At 34.6% G+C, this 16,209-nt stretch overlaps 1 long non-coding RNA gene across 2 annotated transcripts in view; it reads left to right on the forward strand.

Annotated features, from left to right (window-relative positions):
• The window catches only part of LOC106628348 (uncharacterized), a 48,165-nt gene that overhangs the window by 2,022 nt on the left and 29,934 nt on the right, over positions 1-16,209 (forward strand). For both annotated transcript variants that reach the window (XR_015773747.1, XR_001331695.2), the window contains exons 2-5: positions 1,088-1,160; positions 1,874-1,965; positions 2,742-2,886; positions 3,831-3,924. This is a non-coding gene — a long non-coding RNA (uncharacterized LOC106628348). The remainder of the gene's footprint in view (positions 1-1,087; positions 1,161-1,873; positions 1,966-2,741; positions 2,887-3,830; positions 3,925-16,209) is intronic.

The raw sequence follows: 16,209 nt of genomic DNA on the forward strand, positions 1-16,209 counted from the left end.
ATCCATAGTAAAGTTTCTTTAGCAAATACTGAAAGCCAGTAACGTTTGTCTGTGCCTGTTACTGTTCTAGAGTTTTTGAAGCCCGATTTTGATAGATCACAAACATTGTGAAGTCGTGCGATAAAATACTTGTTTAGCTTGATGTCTCTTGAAACTTGCCCAGAAAAAGCCTTTGTAATTTTTGATTTGTGAAAGCAAGGACAACCACATTCTAGAAAGACGTATAATGGTAGCATCTCCTTGCTACCATCATGAACCAAATTTAGATGATGCTCTGGAGGTAAAGTGTTTCTATTTCCCTTTGATCTCAGTTGCTGTAGCTGTACTGGTGCAGGGACATATAATAGTAACCACAATAATGAACCTAGACCTGAGTGAAGCTGATGACTGCAGATAGAGCTAATTTAACAATTACAAAAAAGTTTTGAGAATTTTGTAAGAGCAGTGCAAAAAGAGCTGAGGATAGAAAGGAGCTGGATAGCAGTGGGTGTGTATTTGTCATTGGTTGCCAGTTGTGCCATCAGCTGAGTGGTGTGGACATCAACATAACAGAGTAGTATTCTCTGTCACTGACAACACTGAAACTGCAACCATATTGCAAGTTTACAACTGTAGTTCACTTCAATGGTCATGATAAGGAAACATTTTTTCCACATGGAAGAAAAATGTGTTCCTGTTTATTCATAAACAGTGAAGTCTGGAAATAATATTTTATCATAAATTTTAGTGATAAAAAAAAAAAAAGATTAAAAGCAAGACTGACTTGTTAGGAACTAGATTTCCATTAATCCTTTTTGTTTCTTTAGAACAAAACCATAAGGAGACTTATTTATGATGGAAGAAAGAGTTTAGGTGGCACTTTTGATTATGGTCAAATTAACAGATATTCATGGGATGTCTGTTGATTGTACCATGTTGCTTCTGCCCTCTGATGCAAGTCTCTAGTAGCATCACTGTTAATTTCACAATGCTCTCCTAGATGGTTTTGGATTGACTAAGGATTTATATAATCTGAAGAGTATAACAATGGTTTTGGGGATAAGACTGTCAAAAGGACTTCATGTCTCTCCTTTTCCTATTGTTTCAGCATTACTTGACTCTGTGACCAACATGCAATTTTCTGCACCAGAAAACAAGAAAGAAACAGCAGTTGTTAACAAGTATGTTCATATATTACACCAAAATAAATGTAGTACTTTTTCACATTAATACTTTCCTAATCTCACTTTGTCATGTAACTAAGCTTTCTGTTGCCGCAAGATAGAATCATGTTCAAATTTATGAGAATCATTCATAGGAGACTCTCTGTCTTAAAAAGTAATTTCTTATATGACAATGATTGAAAGAAGGCTAAGTGAACGTCAGGCAGCACTGGAATGACTTCATAACCCTCAGCACCTGTTTCAAAGAATCCCGGTCAAAACTTGGAAGATGGCATTACTCATCTACCAGTCGATGCCTTAAGCTTTTACCTCTCTTAAAATGAACTAACAATTAAAAAAAGTCCAACTGAACAAAAAGCCTGCAGGTCCCCTTCCCACATCCACTTGGAAATACAGCCGTAGCCCAAAGGTTCCTGAAAACAGCAGAATTAGGACTAGAACTTCAGAAAGGTAATTGTACATATATTAAATGGAATTTAAGCTATTGTATATCTTTGTGAATGGATTAAAACTGGCATAAAATTAAACTGGAGAGTTTAAGAGTTTAGATTGTCCTCTGGACAGTCTAGTTGAGATAGGAGCATTCAGAAGTCTCATTTCAGTGAATCTGCCATAACTTTTGCCTTCATTTCATGTGGTGTATTGTTCGTTCTACTCTCAGTTTAAATAACAGATGAAGAGGAATTTCATTTGAATTTTGTTATCCCTAGATAAGCCATGCCTGCTGCAGCTGATGTAACTGTGGGGGACCTGCCTGTGAGACATACAGGTCTAACTCCAGCTGGAATTGAAGGATTACAAGGTTTGTACCAGCTGTTATTTATTACAGCTACAGACTTTGATCAGTGGCTTCTTTAGTTTCTTTCTAAAAATGTTTCTGATGTTGCCACTCACAAAATTAAGTTCAAATACCAGTCAAAATCTGGGTTAAATTGTGAAAGATTCTGTGACCCATTCTATGTTCAAGTTGCTTGTTATAAGAGGGGAGTGTCTGTGAGATGCTAAAAACTGGAAATGTCATTGAGCTGTAACATTCATCCTTCCAGAAGAAATGAGGACTTTCTTGCTGAATTGAGGACAAGGCCAGATCCATTTGACAACATGGGAACCAAAAGTATTATGCAATTGTGCTATGTTACTCTGCTTCTGTTAGAATGGAACAACTGGGCTTAGTCTTGTACCTGAGTAAATTTACTGAACTATGAGTTAACATTTTCAAGCTTCAGGATAATGTGTTAACTTTGGAACAGATTAGAAAGAATCCCTTTGCTAATGCCTATTTTTAGATAGTATCTTTGGCAGAACCTGGTTATTTGGTAAACTGTTACCTTTGTGTTGTATGTAAACAGGTTGCTGTATAATTTTAATTGCTTTTGTTTTTAAATCTGTAAGAGGAAGGAACAAGGAAGTGATTAAAATGACAATAAATCCAAAAAAAATAACAGACTCATAGGAGTGTAAAATATAAAATTACTTGAGAAATTGCGGGCAATTCAGTATTTCAAAATTAGTTTTGACTTTGAACTACATGTTGTTGGATGTATTGAAGGTAATTTAAAGTTGTCTTGGTTTGAGTAGAATCATCAACTGCACAGAATATAAAAGCTCAACAAGCTAGGTAACAAATCAGTCAAGAGGAACTGGAGGACAGACTTCTTCATGTATATGATGGTCACATCTTACTCAAGCAGCATGCAAATGAGCAGGAGGAGAAAACTAAAAGGTATGTTTTAACTAAAAGGTTAATACTAAAAGTATTAACTAAAAGTTAATACTTTTATTTTAGCTTACAGTAATACTTTTTCCCTTTAAAACATCAATAAATTAAAAATTATTTCTCTCAGAGTACTTTTTAAAGCAATAGCAAAAATTACTCTTTGGAATTAATTTTTTTGTTTCTGGTTACGTCTGTGTATGTATGTCTTTGTGGTGGACTGTATTAGATCTCCATGTACAGAGCTACAGCGCTGTCTGTTGCTTTGGAGCTGGTTTGGAGATATGCTGTCAGAGTGTTCTGGGAACTGGAGAAGAGGCTGTAGAAGCTTAATGATTCATCAGGAATTTCATTCTAGAATCAGAAGTATCTATACAGTGAGATTCCACCCCTATTATTAAATTTAGTGCTATGTTGGCAAACCAGTGTGGGCTCAGCAGAGCTGTTCATGGTATTACTGCATTGCAGGAGGGCTGATTAATCCAAAAGCACTGTGACTCTGTGCTCATGTTGTGCTGTACTTAATAAAGTCATGCTGCATCCAAGTAAGGTGTGGTCAGAAGCTAACAGATTCATAAAAGGGCAGCTGAAAATATTGCTTCTGTAGATGGGACTATGTCATGACTTTTTCAAGTCCAAAGCATTCTTTCCTTTTGACTCAATATTCAGTGAGTCAGGAACAAATTGGCCAGCATGACATAACTTCCATCTTTTCTGTCAGACTGTTGTCAAATCCAAGATGGTGGAACAAGTGAATTCCTTGCTTATTCCACAGGGCATTTCCTGTGTTTCTGTTAGATGCCTTACCAAATGCACTCATAATCCACTTAAGTAGCATTACACAGAATGTCTAAATTGGAATACCTGAATTAATACTTTATGGCACAGAAAATGAAAAATACGGTGTTTGCCAGAGAAAAAACTTCACTCGTCAAGTCAAATTTCTTTTCCAGCATTCCTCGCCAAAACCCTTTAAATTAGAAGTTTGGGATGGATTTGCAGGAGAACATTGAAAAAACTCCACGTAAACAAAAAACCTGCTTACAGGCAAGTAACATTCTGTGACATCCTGAAGTTATTAGGGATTTTTTTTGTTTCAGTTTTGTTCTTTTAAGTAGAAGCTTCTGTCCACAAGTATACAAAAAATAAAACAACCCCCTTAAACAAATGAAGTGTGTCCTTATTTTCAGTTTTCTTTCTGGGCCTTCAAAAATAGATTTCCTGTAAACTAGATACAGGTCTCAAAGATGTGCAATCTACTTTGTAAAGTCTTGAACTTGTCTCTTTCATCAAAGCCACCTTTTCTTTCTTTATATGCCAAGTTTTTTTCATTCACTTCTGGGTATGTTTTCTGTTCATGCATTTTACATCACCCCCATGTGCCCTCTCTGCCTTTTGTTCTAGCTTACCAATGTTTATCAAAACTAAGGGAAATCAAAAGTACAACGCTTGAGATACCAAAATCAAAATTTGTATCCTTCTAAAGACAGGTGACAACCATACCCTTAACCTCTGTATCTAATTATATTCTGCAGCTAACTATTCCTTCTCCAAAGCACACTGGAAATACTTGCCAAGTATAAAATTGAGTATGGTAATGAGAACTGTTAAGTCTCTTTTTCCAGAGTACCTTCTTAAATATCTCCACTTAGGTATTTTAGCCACTTAAGACATGAAATATATATTTAAATCCCAAAATACTAGAAATTGTATATAATTGGAATGTTGCATATTATTAGCATTCTTTTAATAATTGAATGTTCTGTGGAATTGTAGCTTTTATAGTTTGCCCCACCACATCCCAAATCTGTAACTTTACTTAACAGCATGCCGAGGTTCCTACATAAGGTCATGCATTAAAAATTACATTTAAGCACCATATGGAGTAAATATGTGTCCTCCCTTTACTAACCTTAAATGATAAGCCTTAGGAAACTGTTATTTGTCAGTGCTATAAAGCAGATTGCTGCACAGTGGTTTCAATTATCTTCAAAGGGTTCTTCACAGGCAGTAATAGTTATATCAAAACCTGAAATTTATTATTCAGGTTCTATGCTGAAGTCTTCACAGTGATTATGTTCCTTTCAACAGAATGCTTTTTATGCTGACTTTTCACATTCTTTTTCATCTTTTTTATTATTTTCCCCAGAATGACCACCAAGTTAATACAGCTTGTAAATGATAAAAAAAAAAAGTCTGAACAGGTTGGTGGCGGCCCCAAGTGGCTGGGTCAGGCCTGGAGCTGGAAGAAAGGATTGAGCATTGACAAGAAAAAGTTCATGAGCTTGAGAAACAAAATGAGAGCCTCCCCAGAAAACTCCTTTCAGCTGACCAGCAGCTCCACATTCCAGGGCATAGAGCTTGTCCATACAGCTGTGTTCAATCTTTTATTAGCAGTGGTCTCAGAAAAGTGAGGGGAGGCTGCTGCTATGCCAAGGCACACGAGGAAAGGTATAATTCACATTTATTAAAAACAATGGTTTATATCAGTATTCCTAATAATGGCTTAGCCGTAGGAAGTCCATACTCTTTTTTTGTTCATCAGTGGGCAATAATAGTACCTGGAAGCAGAAAGATTGTTCTTTCCCCTTGTTCTTGTATTTATTTATAGCAGTCATGATAACTTGCTTGCCTTTGAAGTCCTTATTTTATTATGAGAATCCACAGTAGTGGGGGTTAAACAAAAGTACAGATTTGAGAAGACAGTAGCTATCAGGCAAGTTTTCTAATAGTTAAAATCATTGGACTTCCTTAGTATAACTTCTCTACATGTTAAAGGGTTATAAAAGTAGTGTATGAAAAAGTTTAGTGTTTTCATGTTATAACAAAATTTCACATCTGTAGTTTGTTTGCACGTGTTTTTCCTTTTTTAATTTCAAGGTTTGTTCTAGTCTCTTGATACATGTGTGCACAGCACTGCAGACTTGAAAAATCTATCACACGTGTGGACTTTGAAAAGCAAATACTACAGTGCAGCCATCTATAATGGTGCTTTTTACTGTCGAGACTTACTGCTTAAGGCAGTCTCCCTCTCAGTCCTTTACTTACTGTAGTCACATTTGGAAATCACACTTTAAAACTTTTGTGTTTTCATAGGAACATTTGTAGAAGTAGTTGTACTCAGTTAACCTTTACACTGAACTGATAATGTTTTTAAAAAAGCCCAACGAACAGCTACAACCCTGATTCAAACCTGAGTCAGCAGAATTGTCTCCTTAACTTCCAGAAGGTATGGGTTAGGCTAGTGGCCAGTTACACCCTCTCATCAGTCTTCATTTTTATTACATTGATTCAGGTATATGTGAACAGCAACAATTCTCATGTTTTTAGACAGATGAAAAAACGTGTCTCTACCAATTTGCCTCTCTAATTTCTATGTAGTTTTGACATTTTCAATTCACCTATGTTTTTACACTTCATATCATTAATCGGAAAGTTTTATTCCTGAAATCAGTTTGTTTGGTTTTTATCTTACCAATGTAAAACACAGGGTAGAAATATAGTAAATGTATTCAGGTTCAGTGCTACCATATAGAGGAGGGCAACTGGGCAACTTTGTTCTGGGAATAGAGATCAAATGTTGATATGACAGAATGGGAGGATTTACCTTGGCATAAAAACAGATCGAGATCTTAGATGTCTCATGCAGAACTAGAACCATATTAAGGCAAAGATTCTTAAACTGAAGAAAATGTGAGTAATTAAAAAAAAAAAAAAGAAAAAAAGAAAAGGAAGAGTTGTCCATAGAAGGTCCAGCTCAGATAACAATGTTCAGGAATTTTGAAGATGTTTTAGTGTACCTGTCTGCTTTCTGAAGCCTTGTCCAAACCAGAGGGGATTCTGATAATCTGAAGCTTTGAATATGCAATTTCTTGATCATATTTTCCTAAAGTGAAGACTTTCTAGAAATCTGGTAACCAGTACTCAGAACTTTAACACAGTAGTATTGTCTTACGTAAGGTCAGCAAATACTTGAATACTTTCTACAATATTAAGCATAGACTAGCTCATGTTTTTGTCTTGCATATGTCCTTATCCTGCCCTTTTGATCAATGATGATAAACCCAACTGACTGGTGTTGGGTATGTGCCCTCTTTTTAAAGAACTCAGCTCTTAGATTGCTCAGTCAATCCTTGAGTCTGAATCTCAAATCATTTTTAGACAGAAAAGACATGCAGGACACTTATCCAGAAATAAAATGCCTGGAAAAATTCAGGAGAGCTTGGCTGTCTCTAGGATATGAAGACACAAAAAAAATCCACAACAATAAATATACCTTACTGTATCTGCATTGTGTTTGGCTGCTTTAAAAATACCATAACCAATTGATCTAAAACATCTTCCATATAATTTTTGCAAAATTTTTTTGGTATAAGTTCATAGCAAGCAATTTAATGTTCCTTACTACCCATGAATAATTTGGAATCTAGAAATAGTAGAAAACTATGGCCTTATAGAAGGATAGAGTGGCAAATGAGGTGTAGCTGTGCAATGCAGCAAAGTCAGGCAGACATGCATGCAGACTGTGTTCATAACAAAGCCTCTATTAGTTAAAACGTTTTTATTTCTCTTTTTTACTTTTTTTTTAAAAATACATGAGATATTCTACAGCTTTGCGTGTATTTTCCCCTTTTTAACAGTTTCAATTCCAGACTGTTACCTTTAGTTGTAGTAAGGATCTAATATGGCATGATCCTGCAGTTCTTACTCGTTTGATTTCAGTGGAAGTTCTCTTTGGATGAAAAATATCATCAGTTCTTTAACGGCCTTTCAAGGGAGGGACCCCATTATTATGTGTGAGCATTCTTTTGTGCATCAGAGGTGCTACATAAATAATACATCATAATGTTTGTTATTAAATTATTCACAGTCATAAGTCTCCCCTATTCAGAATTTCCTTTATATAGTTTAAATAGGTTAAAGAAGTTGTGATAAATAATTTCTTAGTCTGTGCCTACAGTGAATTCAGAAAATATTTAAAATATTTTTTTTAATTATTTGAAAGTAATCTGTTTTGAAGAACTTCTCTGCTTCATTTTTGTATAAACACTCTTTTTCAAGTACAGCAGACAGAAACTGAAGATAACATCTAAATTCAATGTCAACTACCATATTTATGTGAAAACTTTTAAGGACTTTGAAAGTAAAGATGCACTTCAAATTCAGCTAAAAAATTCTGTAAATAAAGCTAGATTCTAAAAAGTAGTGCAGATACTTATTTATGTTTATCGAATTACTTGTATTCAAACCATGTTGCTTGACCTAAGTTACTGTGATTTAAGTTCCAAAAGTATTTAATTTATAGTCTATTTCTGGTTTGAAATCTGATAGAGGATGCGTTAGTATTTGAGAGTTGCTGTGTTTATCTAAAAATACTAGGACATAAGTTTGAAAAATGTCCACCAGTACACATGTAGAATAGTGTGTGTTCTATAATTTTGCCACCAGAACACTTCATGGAAGACTCTTAATTCCCATGTTTTCCAAGTCATGTATTTTTTTATGCTGCATGAACAGAGCCAGAACTTAAAGGGATACATGAACGTTATATTTGGGAGTCTTTCATTAGTTTACTTTCTTGGGAGTCATGTAACTGCTATCTAGAACAGTCTATGAGTTGTTTTATTGCACAAATAATCTTACAGGTTCTGTGTAATTCTTATTTTTAATCTTTGTATCATCAGAGAAGAAACTTTCAATTGTGGAATACTGGAGAAAAACGTGGACATTTGGGTGACCAATGAGGTCATCTTAGTTCATCTTTGTAGCTTATGTCTTCGAATTTTTATATTATCAACAGCTTTTTCATGTGTTTTGTAAGAAAACATGTGGCTGTCATCCTGCTACGTAACCACGTAAAGACAATGTTGAAATTCTTTAGGTGCTGAAAGGACTGGGCTCCCACCAATCTCTTTGCTGTAGCGTAGCACCATTTGATGTCAGCCTGCTGTTAGATTACTGCCAACCTTTAGGAGAACATTCTTTATTTTGCTACTCATTTAAGAAGTTCTTGTGATTGAAAGAATTGTAGTTACCAAATAGAGAAGCAGCCACAGTTAATCATTAGTCCATCATCAGTAAGGAAGGGAGGTACTGGTTATCCTGTATCCACAAAAAATCCAGTAATATTTTAAAGCTGCCTTTGCGTATTCACTGCAGTTTCTCTCTGACACAAGAGCTGCATAAGAGAGCTGAGTCCACATGCAGGACTCCTTGGGTTGATTATTGTAATGTGGCTGCAATCAATGTTTTTTCCCATATTTAACTGGAGTTTGTTTGGGGGTTCTTTCAGGAATGTATAAATCTGCCCTAAGATTTAAACTTGGCCTATGGATTATTAGACTAAACACATTTTAATACAAAATTTATCTACAATTAGCTTGACTGTTCATAATTAAAAGATGGCCAAAACCACAGCCTTGTGATTTGATGTTTATGGTACACAGTGTGCAAGGTAAAACATTAACTCTAAATAAGATCATTTTGCAAGGAGGTATCTTCAAATTACTTAATAACTCATAGTATTTTCCAAAAATATTTTTAAAGCCATCCCAGACTTCATTTGTGGAACAATTATTTGAATGTTTTTTTTTTTTTTTTTGTATGTGTTTTGTTTAGTTGATTTTTTAATGAAAAAATTTTATTTGCTTGTCAATTTTTAATTCCTTTGGCATTTTTTGCTGCATTGTGACTCTGGATTTAAATCTATTAGCTGTGTTACTTAACTCAATTCGATGTATGTAGATCTATCAGATAGTACTACACCTTCACATTCTGTTCTTCTCTGCTTGGGACTCTGTGTCTTGGCCATTGGTGTATTTGTGTTTGAGAACAATTAGCCAAAAAGCCTGTTGCTTATTTTGCTAGAGGGCAAGTGACCCTGAGAAGTTTGGTGGTGATCTGTATTTTACTTGCTTGGTTTTCCCATTTTGAATATGAATGGGTAAAGTTTTTGAGCCACTAATCCAGTTAATACAATAGTCAGGACTCCTTAAGAGTAGTCTCAGTATTGTATCCATGTCTTGCTCATATGGAAACAAAGACGAGATGCAAGGGATGTGGTTTAATTAGACCTCAATTTTATTAGCTTAGCCATCTGGGATTTACTGGCATAAATTTGTACAGTGGAGGTCAAGATCCTTTCTTTAATCATTTCCTTCTGGTGTAAGTTGCTATCACTGCCCCATTCCCACACAGCTGGTCCCCAGCTTGTTATTGAGAATCAACTCTATATGCTTTTAATCCAAATTATAAGAGGTCTGGAAAAGAGATTGTCTCTTTGGTGTACTTCAGATATTAACCCCAAAGATAATTCTTAGCTTTTTGAGGAGTCACTTTCTCCTAACTTTGTTTTCCATTTCAGACTTTTAAAGCCAGCACAAAGATGAGGTTTAAAGGAGGGATAGAGTTCATGCTCCTTATTCTGCAGTTGTGGTAGAAGGCATAGAGCTAGATCAGTTTTCCCATTAATTCATGTTATTGCCTCCAAAGGGATATTAGTTCCATTTCTTATTCTAATTTCTGTTCAGCCCTACCTCCATGTGTCCAGGTTCTGTGGCAATTTGGTTGTTTTTTTCTTACTTTTTGGGCACTAAACAAAATATCTCTTGTGCTATCTCAGTACAAGTTTAGCCTTATACAATACTTAGAGGGAAGTATTTAAGTGAAAAATACTAGATAATTTCTATTACATCTGTATGTAACCCCTAATATAAGTGATATCAGAATACCTGGGCAGATGTTCAGGGAGCAGACTATACCTACCTGGGAAAGAGAAGCCTGTTTAGATCATTATTTTGTATTCTACTGGTTTGTGACTTCATTTCTGGAAAAATGATCCCTCCCAACAGAGTCTTCCTCAATTAACTGTGCCTTGACCACAAAATCTGAAAAGATCGCATTGTTCAACAGCAAGCTCTTTTTCATATACCTGGATTCAATGGACATTTCTTAGGCATATTTTATCTAAATAAATAAATAAGTTGTGATCAATGTAATGCACTAATAAGTAATTAATTGCACATGGTTTCTCTAGCTCTTACAATTGCAAGCATAGAAATGATCCAAATAAAAAGTAATTTTTCACTTCTGAATTTGAATAATTTCCTCCATAATATTAGTATCTAAAACCTGTTTAAATCAAATGCTGTTTCATTCACTGTTGAAAAAATAGTTAATGTTGACTGTCAGAAGCTATGGAGTTTACATCTGTACATCATAAATTTCACTATCATCTGCTCCTTTTTCTACTTAAAAAGAAAAAAAACAACAAAACCCTGCTTAAAAAAGAAAGGGAAAAAAGGGGTCTTTGAAGGCATCATACCCTTTTGTTTGATGTGTGGAACAAGATTAATAAAAACGTGCCACTACATTAGCTTTTAAATAGCTAGCATGAGACAGTGCTGCTGTCTATACTCACCACAACTTTAATGTATGTAGATAACATGTTTTAGACACATGATAATTTTAGCATTGAGTTAGGCCTGTTTCTTGGGGAAGATCTCAGATTTGTGACTGTTTGTCTTTTGTGTAAGGACAATTAACTGGGCAATGCCAAAACACGGTAGCATTTGATATTTTGAAGAATAAAAGGAAAATATTTCACGTACTCAGCTGGTTTACAGATGTGTAAGCTTTGTAGTCCATTCTCTTGCTCCAGCATGGCATTGTGACAGTATGTCCAATATGTCTAAAACTAATAAATATTGGGAGAGAAAACACCTTTTCAAATGTTGAGGATTTATTTGAATTTATAATAATTTATATTAATACAAATTATCTTCAGATCTTGTAATTGTAATCTTAGAATTATATCTACATAAATATTATTTTCATGTAGTTAAGACACCTGCAGCATGTTTGAGGACAAGCCTTCAGGTGTTACAAGTTGCTAAGACCCTTTTATTAGCAGAATTTTATATGTTTAAACTATAAGAGGAAATTCCATAAAATGATATTCTGCTGCCACCAAGTAATACTTCAGAGGTGGAAAAGTGAATGGAGAACAAATAATCTCTTTAAGTATAGTATGGAGGCTTTTTTCTGTCATGTCCTGTTTTATACAATAATCAAAGGTGTTGATGCATTGTTTAAAGCTGTTGTATCATCATGTTTATTTACCTACATTCTGTAATGTGAATTATAGAAGAAGAAATCAATTTGGGCATTACACAGTAAATCTCACAAATTTTTGGAGTTGAAAAAGCTATTGTAGAAAGCTGATTTGCAAAAAGAGTTCAACTTTTCAAAAGAAAACTGATGATAATTCATTTTGTATTTTCAAGCTCATGATTTATTTATTTTTAAATTTGAAGACTAAATATTTGGAGCAGTGTGGAAATTATCAAGGTCTCTAAATGGCTGGTTGAGAAAAGCGATGGTCTTTCAGCAGTGGAAGGAAAATTTCTCCAGTTTCAAGAGATATTTGGAATTTAGTCAGTACATTTCTCTACTCTTATCACGTAAGCTGATGTAAATGTGAAAAAAAATATACACAGTTCATGATTTTGAGTCAATACTGAGAACATTAAAATAAGCCACTTAGTACACTTTTCTCAAGGTTCTTCAAATGGAGGAAGGATTTTTAGACTTAAATATTGGGGTTTTTTTTCAGAAGAGTCTAGGAGGTATTAGTGCTTTTATCTGCAAAGTCATCCCAGGCAGACTGGGAAGAATTAACTGAGTTGTTTGGCTACTAAAAGAGACTCGTGATGATTTAAAGAGATCTTTGACTTAAATATACTAATTTACCAAAAACAGAGGTACCAGACCCCCCTCACTTTATTAGTCTTTGATAAAGTTAGGGAGGTTTGGCTGTTTTGTTCTCAAATTCAGTTTTAACTTGTGTTCTTATGTTCATGGAAATTATTTTAGAGGGCTACTATAAATAATAATTTTCTTTATAAAAAGAAAAGTTTTATGAAAATATCATCAGAACATGCAATTACATGGTAGATTCTCTGTAGGTTTTAGTTATACAGCTCTTGCCTGCTTTTTTCCATATGTATTTGAAGAACTGCATGTGCATTGGAAATGGTATGACTAGCAGCTTGGAAATGGGAGAGTTCCTGTAAGTAAGGGAATCCTAACTGCAGTAGAGCTCTTTAGCATATCCTAGCCTTATGAGCTGGAAGCACCAGGTGTCCCTGTAAACTCTTACTGCTCTTACTCTTTAGCGTTCTAAATCACACTTCTGCCATTTAGATTTTTGTTTCATTCCTTTTTTCCTCATGTTGTTTTATTTCAACCTTCTGCTGTGCTTTGCCTTCTTCCCCTCTTTGGTGTAATACCTATATCCTTTCTGCCAAAGCAGCTCTACTGTTAGCTGCACTCAAATTTAGTTTTTCATAGGGTGAGCTATGTAAATTCCAGGGGAGACGGGTTTCACATGGCTTTTTGGGTTCTTAAATAGAAAGTGATAAGTAACTGATAACTGTTCCATTTTAAATCATATGCAACTTCCTGTAATTTACAACAAACATCAAGTGTTTTTGCCTCTTTCTGGGCAGCAGCTGAATGGAAACACGTGCATAGGACTCAAATTGATATTTGAAGACATTGTTTCTAATATTCACAGTGAAAGGTACATTTCAGAGAATTCCTGTGGCTCTTTATTTTTATAAAAGAATGAATCCAATGGTTTTCCCATTTCAAAAAGTTTTAATGTTTGAGACGTGTCTACTAAATGTGGATAACTGTAAAATCCAAAATTCCTGGTTTAGATGGCACATAACATAATTACCAACACAGCATGTTTTAGTATTTCTTGGCTTTGCCTTGGCTTTTCCAAGGTGGCTACTTGTTTGTTCTTCTTCCTATATTATGTGTTAAAATGGAAGAGAATTTCAGGTAAAAAATTGAAGCTGAGAGATGAGAATGAAAAAATGAGTTCACTTGCGCAGTTGGAAGGGTTAGAGACTTTAAGGACTGTGATATTGATAAGAAAGAAAATAAAATATGGAGTGATATGAAGACTGTCAAAAACATTTCTAAGGTGTAATTTACTGAAGCTATTGCAATAGAGTTCACAGGTACAGGACAGAGCAGGACAGGACTGAAGAAATATTGTTGATGACCAAGACACTTAACTCTGTGATATAAGACTAACTGCTAATATTGTTTATTCTACCTTATATTTTCTAACTCAGAAATGAGATATGAAATGCTGAAGATTAAGTTGGTGATTGGTATTCAATGGGGTTTAATTTGCTTCTTGTATGGTGAGACACAAGTGAACCTAAGCAATTTGTACAGGATTCAGATTCAGCCTCTATTCAACTACTTTGTAGGAAGTAGTATATTGAAAAAACTGAAGCTAACTTTATTCTGTCTGCAATCATTAAGCACAATCTATACACATACATGTATTTAGCATAAATTTTCATACACTCTTTTTATGAGAACTGAAGATTGGCTTTTGTGCTCTATTGTTTCAAGTTGTACTTTGAATATGATTTACATTGAAATTCTTAATGAATGAGGCTTTATTAAAGCATTTGTGGAATGTAGCCACTATAATATTAACTAATACTCTGAAAATAGAGGTTCTATCAGCACTCTTCATTTAATATTAAAATTAGTTAAATGTGCCTTAATGTCATCCGTTGAAATACATGAAAATGTAAAAGAAATCAGAAGTCCATTTTTAAAGTACTACTAGTAGGAAAATAGAACTGAGTGTATTAAGATTATGAAACAATTATATAGCTACAATTAAGGGTTAACAGAGCTGTGGCAAGCTCTGTGATTACCATAAGTGTGGTCAACATTCATTTCTGCTTGCTGCTGCAGTGTTTTTTGGTCAGCATGTCTAACCACCATAACCACAGCAAAATCTTTTAATTGTTGAACAGATGTATTTCTTGGACGTTTTCATCATGACTGAACTCAGGGTTTAATGTTCAAGAGAGCACCAAGAGTGCCACCTTCCTTCAGTCATGTGTTCAATTACTTGGATCAAGAGTGTCTCCTGTTGGCCACATTGAGAATATATACACTAAATACTGTCTGGGGAGACCACTGCTGGAATATGCTATGTTGTAACATTCTGCTAGGTGTGATTTATTTTATTTTTTTCTGGATATTCCCTCCCTTTCACAGAGCCTAAAGAACTTAAAGACCAACCATGATGCCTCATTAGCAAAAAGCGATGAATTGAGTGAACAGCTTAAAGAGGGGCAGTTAAAATGGTTCCATCTTCAAAATAAATAGAAATCAGTAACTATTTCCAACACTGGGACAGAGGAGATGAGGTTGTGGGCAAGAGCTAGAATCTTTTACTTTAGGTGTACAGTAAGAGAAAAATAAATGTTGGGATACATTTCAATGGAGGAGATGTAAATAGACCTTTCAAATATATTTACAAGACTGACATGGTACTATATATATTTTTATCCTATTCAAAAGGAACACTTACGACCAAATTGCTGTTTGTATTTCATAGAATTGTGAACCACACATGATCCCCGTGCCCCATTGTCCAAACACCAGTGTTGGGACAATATTTGAAGTTAAAGCATAAAATATCATGTCAATTCTGATTCTAAACAAGTGGTTTATTAATAGAAAAGTAAATCATAATGCTTAGTTTATTGATCATGTATTTCCAGTTTTTGGTATTCTTTGAACCTGATTTAATTATAGTGTAACATCTTACTCAGCAGGTGAAATCAGTCACTTCTGTTTCAATCTAGTGACCCTGAGAGACTTCTATCATCACTGACAAGTTGTCCAGATACATCAAATAATTTCTTCCCAGTTTTCTTCAATGGATGAGGAAAAAGACCGTGAAAACTTTCTTGATTTTTCTTGCATTTTGTAGCAACTCAAATTTAGTTTTACCACCTGCTTTACCTACTATAAATTTTAAGTTTATATAATTTTAATTTTACTATAATTTTAAAATGTGTACCAAATTTACCTCACAGATACTTTCACCAAACCTTTAAAGTGTTGTAATGCATGGAGAGTAGATATTCTCGGTTTAAGTATCTCATGTCTTTAGACCATATCGTGCTGTAGTGAGTGTTGTGGAAGCAAGGGTGTGTTGTTTCTATGATGTCAATAAAAATATTTTCTATGCAAAAGCTGTGCCCTAGCTAATACTGATATTCACTTACTAAAAGGGAATTCAAAAATATTATGCTCCAGGTTTTTATATTGTTTTGCATAAGACAGAATATGATACTGTTGATCAGCTGCAACATGCTACTCTCAGCTTCATCTAAACAGCATGAAAAAGACTTTGGGCCTAATTTAAATCAATTTATGTTCTTTTGAAGCTTCTAAGAAACAGTTGTATTAAAAGAACAAATAGTAGCAGTGCCTAAAAAT

Source organism: Pseudopodoces humilis, chromosome 14 (genome assembly GCF_049639895.1).
Source record: "Pseudopodoces humilis isolate 2021_Gansu_Grassland_sample_001 chromosome 14, ASM4963989v1, whole genome shotgun sequence".
In the NCBI taxonomy this organism is placed as follows: Eukaryota; Metazoa; Chordata; class Aves; order Passeriformes; family Paridae; genus Pseudopodoces; species Pseudopodoces humilis.